Source organism: Pseudophryne corroboree, chromosome 2 (assembly GCF_028390025.1).
Source record: "Pseudophryne corroboree isolate aPseCor3 chromosome 2, aPseCor3.hap2, whole genome shotgun sequence".
Taxonomy (NCBI): Eukaryota; Metazoa; Chordata; class Amphibia; order Anura; family Myobatrachidae; genus Pseudophryne; species Pseudophryne corroboree.
Window position 1 is genome coordinate 520,635,938 of NC_086445.1, and position 12,152 is coordinate 520,648,089.

The window sequence follows — 12,152 nt, forward strand, 5'->3', positions numbered from 1 at the left end:
GGCTCTGCAATTCAAATCGCAGCTAGACTTAAGCGCGAATACAGGAAAAGACACGAATCAGCCGACAGAGAGGCTGCGAGGTTGGAAGCGGCCCATAAAATAAGCCCCGACAATAAATCTCTTTTTAAGCAACTCCTTACTGCCCGAGACAAGGTAAACGCCTTTGCCTTAACCGAAGTACATCGCAACCTGCAGCAGCTAAATCAAAATTATTATAGGCTTGGTAATAGAGCAGGAAGGTTATTGGCGCGCAAATTAAGAGGACGCAGAGCCAAGGAACGCATACAGGCTGTCCACACATCTTCAGGAGTCAAAGTAACTGACCCGGTCGAGATAGCGAATGCGTTTGCTGAATACTACTCGCAGTTGTATAACCTCAAGGATGACCCTGACACCCCTCAGCCCACTTTAGCAGACATCAATGGTTTTTTAGACGGGCTATCACTCCCCACTATAGATGCTCAGACACGTGAATCCCTTAGCGCCCCCTGGTTACTTGACGAAGTCATAGCAGCCATAGATTCCTGTCCAATAAATAAGGCCCCTGGCCCAGATGGGTATCCCTCCAACTTCTACAAAACATTTAAACTAACCCTTGCTCCACTCTTATTGTCAGTATACAATGAAGCCTCTGATTCCACACGTTTCCCGAGAGAGATGTTGGAGGCCCGAATAGTCACCATCCCTAAACCAGGAAAATCCCCTACAGTGGTTCAGAACTACCGCCCTATAGCATTGCTGAACACTGACCTTAAATTGTTCGCCAAGATGGTTGCAAATAGGATCGCCCCTCTCCTGCCAAGTTTGATAAACCCGGACCAGGTAGGTTTTGTTCTGGGCAGGCAAGCGTCGGATAACACACGTAGAGTTATTAACTTAATTGACCGCTGCCAGGCCCGGAACGAGCCTCTTTTGCTTCTCTCTCTGGATGCAGAAAAAGCATTCGATAGGATCCATTGGGACTACCTAAGGGTTACCCTGGGCCATTTTGGATTTACGGGTAGAATACTCGATTCTATATTGGCTTTGTACTCCTCACCCTCGGCTTCGGTTTTCACCAATGGGTACAACTCCTCCATATTTAATATTACTAATGGGACCCGGCAGGGTTGTCCATTATCACCCCTTATTTTTGTACTAGCGGTGGAGCCTCTGGCGGAGCAAATAAGGATGTCAGATTCAATTATAGGCCCAGAAGTGGGGGGGATGCCACATAAAATCTATCTTTTTGCAGATGATATTCTGGTGTGTCTTAGAGAGCCTGAAGCGTCCTTACCCCATCTACATTCTCTATTAGACTCATACGCAGCGGTTTCTTACTACAAACTGAACACTACTAAGACCGAGGCCCTCCCTTTGAATATCTCCGATAGCGCTCTTATTCGTCTAAAGAATGACTATAAGTATGCGTGGCAACTTAGATCACTTAAATATCTGGGTGTTCATATATCTAGGGGGCGGGACTTAATAGGATGCAACTATGACCCTCTGTATCGTACATTTGAATTGATGATTAAAGATTGGATGATGCAGGAGGTCTCCTGGGTCGGACGGGTGGCGGCGGCGAAGATGGTCCTCCTACCAAAGTTGATGTACCTGTTTCGCACCATCCCAAGGGCTTTCCCCAAAGATGTTTGTAACAGATTCAATCGTCTTTTGACTAAATATATATGGGGGGGCTCGAAGCCGAGAATAGCGAAATCCACATTGACGGCACCTAAATGGGTCGGGGGTGTCGCGTATCCAGATCTAGAGAGATACCATATCGCTTGTTTACTTACACAGGCTAGAGACTGGTTCACTCAGAGCAATTTTAAACCATGGGTATCCCTGGAGCGGGACGCGATATCCCCCTTCACATTATCGGATTTGTTGTGGTTGCCCACCAGCTCAGTTCCAACCAGAGTTGCTGAATGCCCCGCAGTACACACAACCCTGATGGCATGGAAAGAAGTAATTAAATCTCTCCCTCCTGGTGCTATCCCCTCCCCCCAGTTGTCCCTCCACACTATAGCCCTACTGATACCAGATATGCAATTATACCATTGGCAGGACTTAGGTCTCACTACTCTAAAGGATGTCCTCCGGGACGGCACCTTAGTTTCTTTCTCCCTGCTCCAAGAACAGTTTCAGATTCCCAAGCAGGACTTTCATAAATATCTACAATTGCGACATTGGCTTCAAAGCTGCTCGCCAAATCGAGTCCCACATACTGATTTCCCTAAACTACTGATGTCACTCCTTACACCCAGCGGCAATAGGGGAGGCATATCCCGATGGTACCAGCATCTTGTGACTGAGGCCCATCATGGAGTTTTCCCTGTACAGACCAAATGGGAAAAAGATCTCCCTGCAGCCTTCACTGAAGATGTTTGGAGAGATATCTTTAAATCTTGTTTTAGAATTTCTAAATGCGTAAATCATTGTGAAATGTATTACAAATTGGTCCATAGGGTATATCTAACGCCAGATCGCCTGCACAAAATTTGGCCCGATGTCTCCGCTAGTTGCTGGAGAAACTGTGGGATGGTGGGGGATATCCTACATATATTTTGGTTGTGTCCAGTAATTCGGGCGCTATGGAGGGAAGTATTCCTACTTATTTCCCACATACTGGGAGTGGTACTTTTGCCCGAACCTCTCTTGGCACTTTTCCATTACTATGGAAAGGAAATGTCGAGCGGAGATAGATACCTCTTAGGCCATATCCTTATAGCCTCTAAAGCCGCTATCGCCTCCAAATGGAAATCAGCAGTTGTTCCCACTATTTCTATGATAGAAAATAAAGTTCATCAACATTATGTTTTTGAAACAGCACAGGTCAAGTATTCCTCAGGAAATACCTCTATTAGCAAGAAATGGATTAAATGGTCCCTTTACAGGGAGGGTTCGGGCCAGATAGGTACCCCTTGGGCTTCAATTACTACTCCAGACCTCTTCGTACTTCGCTCCCCCGGTCCATTCCAGACATTAACGGGTTAAAGGGAAATAGACCTCTTGTTTTACACTCTACTATGTTCTCATTGTTGTATTATGATATCCCTGATATGTACTTCCCCCCCCCAATGTCTTTATTAGTTTTGTTTTATGTATGTCTCTTTACCCTCATCCAGATTTTGTATACCAATTTACATATACATATTCATGTAATCTGTGTGAAAATTCAATAAAAATTTAATATTAAAAAAAAGAAAACTGCAAGATAACTGTAGATAAATAAAATAAATTCATAAATAAAAAAGCTGAAATCAATACTGTCTAACTGAAATAATACATTGTTTTTTTGTTGCCTCTATTATTGTTATTTGTGTTTGTAATCTTTGGGTTGCAAAATTACTATATTTTGGACTATGGCCCTCATTCCGAGTTGTTCGCTCGCTAGCTGCTTTTAGCAGCATTGCACACGCTAGGCCGCCGCCCTCTGGGAGTGTATCTTAGCTTAGCAGAATAGCGAACGAAAGATTAGCAGAATTGTTACTAAATATTTTCTTGCAGTTTCTGAGTAGCTCCAGACCTACTCCTAGATTGCGATCAGCTCGGTCCTTTTAGTTCCTGTTTTGACGTCACAAACATGCCCTGTGTTCGGCCAGCCACTCCCCCATTTCTCCAGACACTCCCGCGTTTTTCCCTGACACGCCTATGTTTTTTAGCACACTCCCGGAAAACGCTCAGTTATCACCCAGAAATGCCCCTTTCCTGTCAATCACTCACCGATCAGCAGTGCGACTGAAAAGCTCCACAGGATCCACAGCAAATCTACTAAGTTTTTAGTTAAATCAATAAGCGCATGCGCCCTGCGTGCCTTGCGCATGCGCATTTTGCAACAAATCGCACCATAGCGAAAATCGGCAACGAGCAAACAACTTGGAATGACCACCTATGGCTGTTATTGTCTGTGTTATTTATTTATGTTTTAAAGATATGATATGAATGAAGAGGTGACTTCCAGGAAACCCAACAAAACTAAACAAATTGATGGCATTCAAAACCTTATATACTAGACCAGAATCTGTCTCCTTTGTCCTAACAAGGCCAATTGTCATGATATTCACTCAAAGAACTTGATTCAGTGGTAGACGCAAATGTCATCACTACTGCGATCCTGAACGCAGCTGATCTGCAAAGATATGCTTATGCTGCAGCCACAGGTATATGTACAGAGATGCCCACTGGGGGTGTTGCTGATCAGCCGTTTCCGTACAAAGATGTACCATTGGACCTGACTGTCCACTGCTAGTAAGCCGCCAGAGCCATTACAACTGTGTATGACAACGCAGTTGCAGACTCAGACACGCTCCCTATATGGTTGCAACATGACTGCGTTTGACCATCCACCACCCATTACCTCCCACAAATGCTCACTACCTGTCACTCACTTTGAGAAAAATCACCATTGATCAGGCTCACAGAAACAAGTGCAGAATACTGTGTTAATTTAAAACCACTGTAACATTTTATCCATATCTGCTGCCAGGAGTTCCCATAAATGTAAACAATGGACAATGCAAACTCCATGGGGAATATGTACAAGCGGCTGCTTTCCAAAGGGTTCCACAATGTATCAAGCAAAAGAAGGAATGAATATACAAGTAAGTCACAAACAAACAGAGACAAAAGTTCTAAGAGCATTAAAAAGTTTTTGGTGCTAGACTGAGAATCACGCTTGTATGTAGCGATGTGGGGGAACTCAAATGTTTTGGAATCGGCCCTAAAACCATTTTTGCTTTTGGCAAACCACACTGAAATGTTTTCTTTTTGATCTGGATTTAATTAATTTACTGAACTGAAAACTCGGTAACGGCAATCCTGCCGTGGAATAAGCGTGCTGAATGGTACCTCTGATTCAGCACGCAATAGTCTGCTTAAAAGCAGGACCCCCAATCTTGTTGGGGTCATAGAGGACAAACAAAGATTCTGTTTTCCTTATCCGAGTTGTTCTTGCAACATAAGTCCTCAACGCTCTGATGAACTCCAAGGACTTTGAAACGGCTGAGGTGTCAGACGCCACTGGCACCACCACAGGTTGGTTGATATGGAAATAAGACACAACCTTTGGAAGAAAATTCTGACGCGTCCACAGTTCAGCTCTATCTTCATGAAAAATCAAATAAGGACTCTTGTGTGACAGAGCCCCTAATTCAGACACTCGTCTGCCTGAGGCCAAGGCCAACAGCATGACCACTTTCCAAGTGAGAAACTTCAACTCTACCTCTTGTAGAGGCTCAAACCAGTCCGATTTAAGGAACTGCAACACCACATTAAGATCCCATGGTGCCGGAGGAGACACAAAGGGAGGTTGGATGCGCAGAACCCCGTTCACGAACATCTGGACCGCAGGAAGGGAAGCCAACTGTTTCTGAAAGAAAATGGACAAGGCCGAAATTTGGACCTTGATAGACCCTAATCTCAAGCCAGCATCCACACCCGCCTGTAGAAATAGGAGAAGACATCCTAATTTAAACTCCACCAAAGGAGACTTCTTGGATTCACACCAAGATACATATTTTCTCCAAATACGATGGTAATGTTTGGACGTTACCCCTTTCCTGGCCAGAATAAGTGTGGGAATGACTTCATTGGGAATACCCTTACGGGCTAGGATCTGGCGCTCAACAGCCATGCCGTCAAACGCAGCCGCAGTAAGTCTTGATAGCTCCCTTCTAATCTCCTAAAAACATGGCATTGAAGAGGCACCACTTAGTGGGACATATATTCCAATAGACTCCAGATTGGGACAAAAGTCCTGTCAAAGTGGAATGCCTGAATCCCTCAAATTGGCACTGTCCTACATAAATTAGTACAGTTGGGTGGTTTGCATATAGTCTGCTCCTTTTATGAACATTTCTGTAGCTTGTAATTGACAGTGTTTTAGAGAGGATGCATAAGAGCTTATACTCACCATAAAGATTGTCACTCAAATTCTAGATCATTGTAGATACATTGTCCAGCATCAGATTAGACTATCACATGATTTACAGCAGGGATAGGCAATGTGTGGCAGTCGAGCTGTTGTGAAACTATACATCCCAGCATGCCCTGCCACAGTTTTGCTGTTATGGATATTTAGAAATGTTTCAGGGTATACTGGGATGTGTAGTTCTTCTAAAGCAGCTGGTGCGCCACACACTGCCTACCTATGCATTATCATTATGTTCAGATTCTAGCTTTACAGTCTAAATTGGTCAACTTGATAATTTGGGGCTTGGCACAACGTCAATCAACAAAGGCTTGTAAATGCAATCAATGGGTTTGGTGCTGAGTTGTATGCAAAGTAAGTGTCTTACCTCACAAATAGGTGGATGCAAAAGTAGTGTATCTGCGCCTAAGTTTGGAACTGCAGAGATCTGTACTGAGCATGTAGTGGTAAATGTCTGCCTTTGAGTAAAGCATAATGGTGTGTTATCAAGTTGCTAATTATACAGCAGTCCTCCTCATCAACCTCTAACATCTCTAGCACCTTCAAAGACTGCATAATGCTAAATTTTAATCCTCCAATCTCATCATTTACTCCTGATGTCTTTCCTGAGTAGTACCACAATCACATAATCATCTCAACCACAGTAAGGCTGACTACACATGGACAGGCGACGGGACCCTGGATTGGCAATTGCATACACACTTGCATGATGCAGGGGACGACGGTGTGATGTAGGATGCAGCATGGCATTGTACACAAGTTTTTCAGGTTGGCCGTGCAGCGGAGTTGACCATAAGATATCGCATGCGACTGCGGGAGCGTACAAATTAGGCAAACAAACCGAACGATCCGGACAATTTGGCAGGAACAGACATATTGGTCCGAGATCCTTCTAGTATGTACTCACCCCAAGAAAGCAGTCCACTAATACCCCTTACAGACATGAGCCGGGACTCCAACACGGCTCCGACCTGGGTTTCTGAACACAGCTTAAAACCATATTTTAGCTAGAGACCCACTTTCACAGACAAGGCTGAAGTTAGCTTCTTATTCACTTCTTATTCAAACTCCAGCTTCTTATTCAGATCATTCAGTTTTGCAAGGGTTAATGAGTCTTGGGTAACAAATTTGACACCTGAAATTCACAGAGTAGGGACCCTTTCATATGACCCACATGTATTTTGGCTTGCCCAACGCTGGTTTGGGCATGAAATATGCTGGCAAAGTGGGCACATACACAGTACTATGAATTACTATTTTGAATAAATAGCTGTAGTTTTGCAAGGGTTAACGAGTCTCGGCCAACAATTTTGACACCTGAAATCAACAGAGTTGGGTCACTTGCAGATGACCCACATGGATTTTGCCTTGCCCAACACTGGTTTGGGCATAAAATACGCTGGCAAAGTAGGCACCTTAACACTATCATTTTCTGTTATGAATAAGTAACTGTAGTTTTGCAAGGGTTAACGAGTCTCGGGCAACAATTTTGACACCTGAAATCAACTGAGTCGGGTCACTTGCATATGACCCACATGGAATTTGCCTTGCCCAATACTGGTTTGGCCATGAAATACGCTGCCAAAGTGGGCACATACACCATATTATGATTTCCTATTTTTAATAAGTAGCTGTTGTTTGAAAGGGTAAACAAGTCTCGGGCAACAAATTTGACACCTGAAATCAATAGATTGGGGTCACTTGCATATGAGCCACATGGATTTTGCCTTGCCCAACACTGGTTTGGGCATGAAATACGCTGGTAAAGTGGGCACCTTAACACTATCATTTTCTATTATGAATAGATAGCTGTAGTTTTGCAAGGGTTAACGAGTCTCGGGCAACAAATTTGACACCTGAAATCAACAGAGTGGGGTCAATTGCATATGGCCCACATGTATTTGGTCGTGGTGATTATGTCTCTCAAAATTGGGATAAGAGGCTGGAAGTTGCTACTAGAAAGGTGCGGTTCTGGAGAGGGTGGCAGCTCTCTCTCAGGGAAAGGGTTGATTTGTGCAAAACCTACTTGGTTCCGCTTTTCTTGTATGTCAGTTATGTGTGCTTTTTGCCACTATCTTTGTGGACCAGGATGTATTCTTTATTCTTCCTGGTGTTATGGGGGAATGGAATAAATCTGGTCAAGAGAGGGATTACCTACAGATCGAGGGAACAAGGGGGGCTGAGTATGGTCAACCCTGTAGTGTTTTTCGCTACAACTTTTTTAAAGCTAAATCTAGGGAGTTTGTTTCTAGAAATTCCCCCTCGATGGGTAGAAAGTTTTAGGGCCTAGGTGTCTCCCTTCCTCGGGTTATGGATGGATGGTGGCCGAGTAAAAACCTTTGGAGTCCGGCATGGCTACCTCCCAATCTACGTTATACTGTGCTTGCAGATGACGAGGCTTTGGGGGCTGGAGGTGGGTGAAGTCAAAAACTTCTCTAGAAGGGAGTTGGAGAGAAGAATTTTACAGACTCACTTCTATGCTCCGCTGTCGTTAAGGGACTGCCTGGGCAGTGTCTGCTCAGTTGGGTTGTCTCTGATTAATTCTTCGAGAATCCCACTGAAGTTCAGGGATATTGCCTGGCTTTCCTTCCAAGGGAAACTTTATGTGCGGGGTAATCTCAAGTGCCGATGATCGTGGTTGCCCACGTGAGGAATGTCTAGGGGAGGAGGAGACAATGGACCACTTCCTCCTTGAGTGTCCCTTCAATATAAAGGTTTGTAAAGCGGTTTCAAGGGCCTTACGCATCCCGTGCCTTTCGGGGCATAGTTACCCTGAGTGGGTTTATGGGACGTTCAAAGGGTATAAAGGATATGATTTAACCACAATTTTTTTAGTTAGTTTAGCAATTAGGTTTCACACATGGAATGCACGGTGTCAGGTTTCTCTCAGAGCAAAGGTCCTCCCCTGTGAAGTGGTGGTGGGAAATATTCTACGCAATTATTTGATGTGTGTGGTGAGGCCCACTACTCACCAAAAAAGAAAATTCCTTTGTTTGGAACACTCTTTTGTATCATATGTATATATTGATGAGATATTTATTCAAAATTAAAACATAGCTTTGATTATTCAAGTTTGACTAAAATACAATTGAGGTATAATTCAAATACTAATTGATAATCTCCCTAGGGATATAATACTGGACATGATATTCGTCCTTGTGGCAAAAATATTTGAGTAAGAGCTGTAGTATTAAATTGAAGTATCTTGCTCTAAGAATAAAGTAGTAATCTGTCTAGGTTCTAGCAGGCGGCATTAGCAATTGTAAATCATTAGATTAAATATATGAGATTCTAGCAGACGGCATCAATAGTACATTTGTAAGTCATTAAGATCGGCAAATCCCCTTCGTTGTGTCACCTTTATGAATATAGCAGAAGCAAAACAATAATGCACTCATGATTAGTCCCTTTTTCCAAGTGTTAAAAACTTTATCAAAATTAGTTACAATGTCACTATTCACTGGAGTCAAAAATTTATAACTGTCTTTCCATATTGCTAGGCACATCATCTGCACTTTAGTTCACATGTATCCATTCCAGATTATTGAGCAAAAGTGTAACAATTTGATATTATGTATCCATATATTTATATGACAAGTGCTGGAGCCTTAGCAACAACCATATAATCTTAAATAGATTCTAGTTATGATACATATAGCAATTATATAACCACTGTTGTTTGTTTGCACCTAGATATACAGTAAATTAACATGTGTCCCACGAGCTCGCGCAGGAATTACCACTGTATATGATATATGGTCATAATATTATCAAGGACCCCCTAGACATAATCAGATGAAGACATTATAAATATGTCACTGATCCCATGCAGGAAAGCAAATGTCTGCAGCTTTAAGTTGTTCAGATGCATGTAGGATTATTGCCATATACACGAAAAATTGTTGGGATACATTGTGAAAAATGAGGGAAGAAGCAGTAAAACACTCTAGTCAGCAAAACCCATCTGCTGTCTGGCCTCATCCGTGAGCGGAGGACAGATGAGAGTGGGACCGCAAACTGTGCCTTAGAATTTAAGGAAAGAGAGGACAACGGCTGCAGATCCCGTCGTGGTGTTAGATGGACCCTGATGCCATACGGCCTTGCAGGGTCCAAATGCGCCACTAGGACCTGAGCCAATATCCGAAATTGAAAAAAAAAAGGGGGGGGGGGGGAGAGAAAACAGTGAGGAGGACCAAAATGGCCTACGAGTGATCCTGCTATAAATAGAAGCAGAAATTGTATTGGTTAGGCTCTGATTGTTGCCATATCTCAATTAATGGTTAGTACCCAGTATGCTGAAAAACATGTGGACAGGGTGCCTGGTAAATTGAAGAAAAGTAGAGAAAGCAATAGGCACTCTAGTCCACTAATCCCATCTGCTGTCTGACCTCATCAGGGAGCGGAGGACAGATGAGAGTGGGACCGCGGGCTGCGCCGTGGAATGGATAGAGAGAAGGATGGTGGCTCATGAACCAGTTGTGGTGTTAGGCAGACCCTGATGCCGGCGAGGCCTTGCAGGGTCCGGATGCGCCACCGGGAGCCAAACTACCGTCCGTAAAAGGGAGGGAAGGGGAGAGGAGATGGAGAGATACCGTGTTCTGCCGATCTGACCCGCTCAACCGTTGTGTGCTCACGATGCTAGCCGCCGCTCCCCCTGCAGTGGGGAGTCCATGCTGCTGATTGAACGTACGTTTCACCACCTGGGCTTGCTCACCTAGCAGGCTTTAATACTACAGCTCTTACTCAGATATTTTCACCACAAGGACGAATATCACGTCCAGTATTATATCCCTAGTGGGAATTATCAATTAGTATTTGAATAATACCTCAATTGTATTTTAGTCAAACTTGAATAATAAAAGCTATGTTTTAATTTTGAATAAATATCTCATCAATATATACATATGATACAAAAGAGTGCTCCAAAGGAATTTTCTTTTTTTGGTGAGTAGTGGGCCTTACCACACACATCAAATAATTGTGTATTTGTTACATAATTCCTGGAGCACCTCCAACATAACAGATAGTTTCCCAATGGGGTTTATTTATGGTTAGTTGGTTACCCCTAATTATAATTTATATCATAGTCTGGTGCGGGATAAATCTTGGTTTCTGTGGGAAATATTCTACACGAGATTAGGAGGATGATGGATATGGACAGGAGGAGGTTGGATGCTGTCGGGTGGTCCAGGCTCTGGCGCCACTTGAAACCCCCTTGAGTGGGTAGCAGAAATCCTTTTCTTGTTCATCTTCTGGCTTTCTGTTCTTCACCTCCCCGTAGATTTTCTTTTTCTGTTTTTTTGTTGAAACGGTTTACATCTGGCTAAAAGGTTTCATTCATTTTTTCATTGCTTGTGGTTATGATGTGCATTGTTTGTATAGTAGGTTGGTTTTGTCTAGATGATTTGTGTTAAGCTGTACTGGCAGTGGGGTGGTCTTCAGGTTGCTGTCGGGATCCCGGCGCACAGTATACCGGCGCCGGAATCCCGACACCCGGCATACTGACACTTTTTCTCCCTTGTGGGGGTCCACGACACCGTGCCCGCAGCGAGCCCGCAAGGGGTTCATTTGCACTTGCCACGCTGCTGGTATGCTGGTCGCCGGGAGCCCGGCCGCCCCTGGCAGTGTGTGCAGCCATACAAGCTATGTTGCTTTCTGTTTGGTTAGCTAGACAACAATTCAGTGTATATTGTGTGTCTTGTTTTATGAATTTTACCATATTTATATATGTTGCCATTTTCTTATTAAAAAGATACCCACTCTGTTGATTTCAGGTGTCAAATTTGTTGCCCGAGACTCGTTAACCCTTGCAAAACTACAGCTACTTATTCAAGATGGTAAATTATAGTGTATGTGCCCACTTTGCCAGCGTATTTCATGCCCAAACCAGCATTGGGCAAGTCAAAATACATGTGGGTCATATGAAAGGGACCCTACTCTGTGAATTTCAGGTGTCAAATTTGTTGCCCAAGACTCATTAACCCTTGCAAAACTGAATGATCTGAATAAGAAGCTGGAGCTCGAATAAGAAGTCAATAAGAAGCTGGCCGAATAAGAAGCCTCGTCTTTCACAGTACACCTTTGACCAGGAAAATTCTTTCAACAAAATCAAGTATAAGGAAAGTGGTTGGAAGAATTACAAAATCCTGCACTGAGAAACAAACTACTCTTTTCCTCGCAACTAAAGCAATGCAGGACATCGTCCTTCAGACTACACCAGAAATGCTTTCTGTTT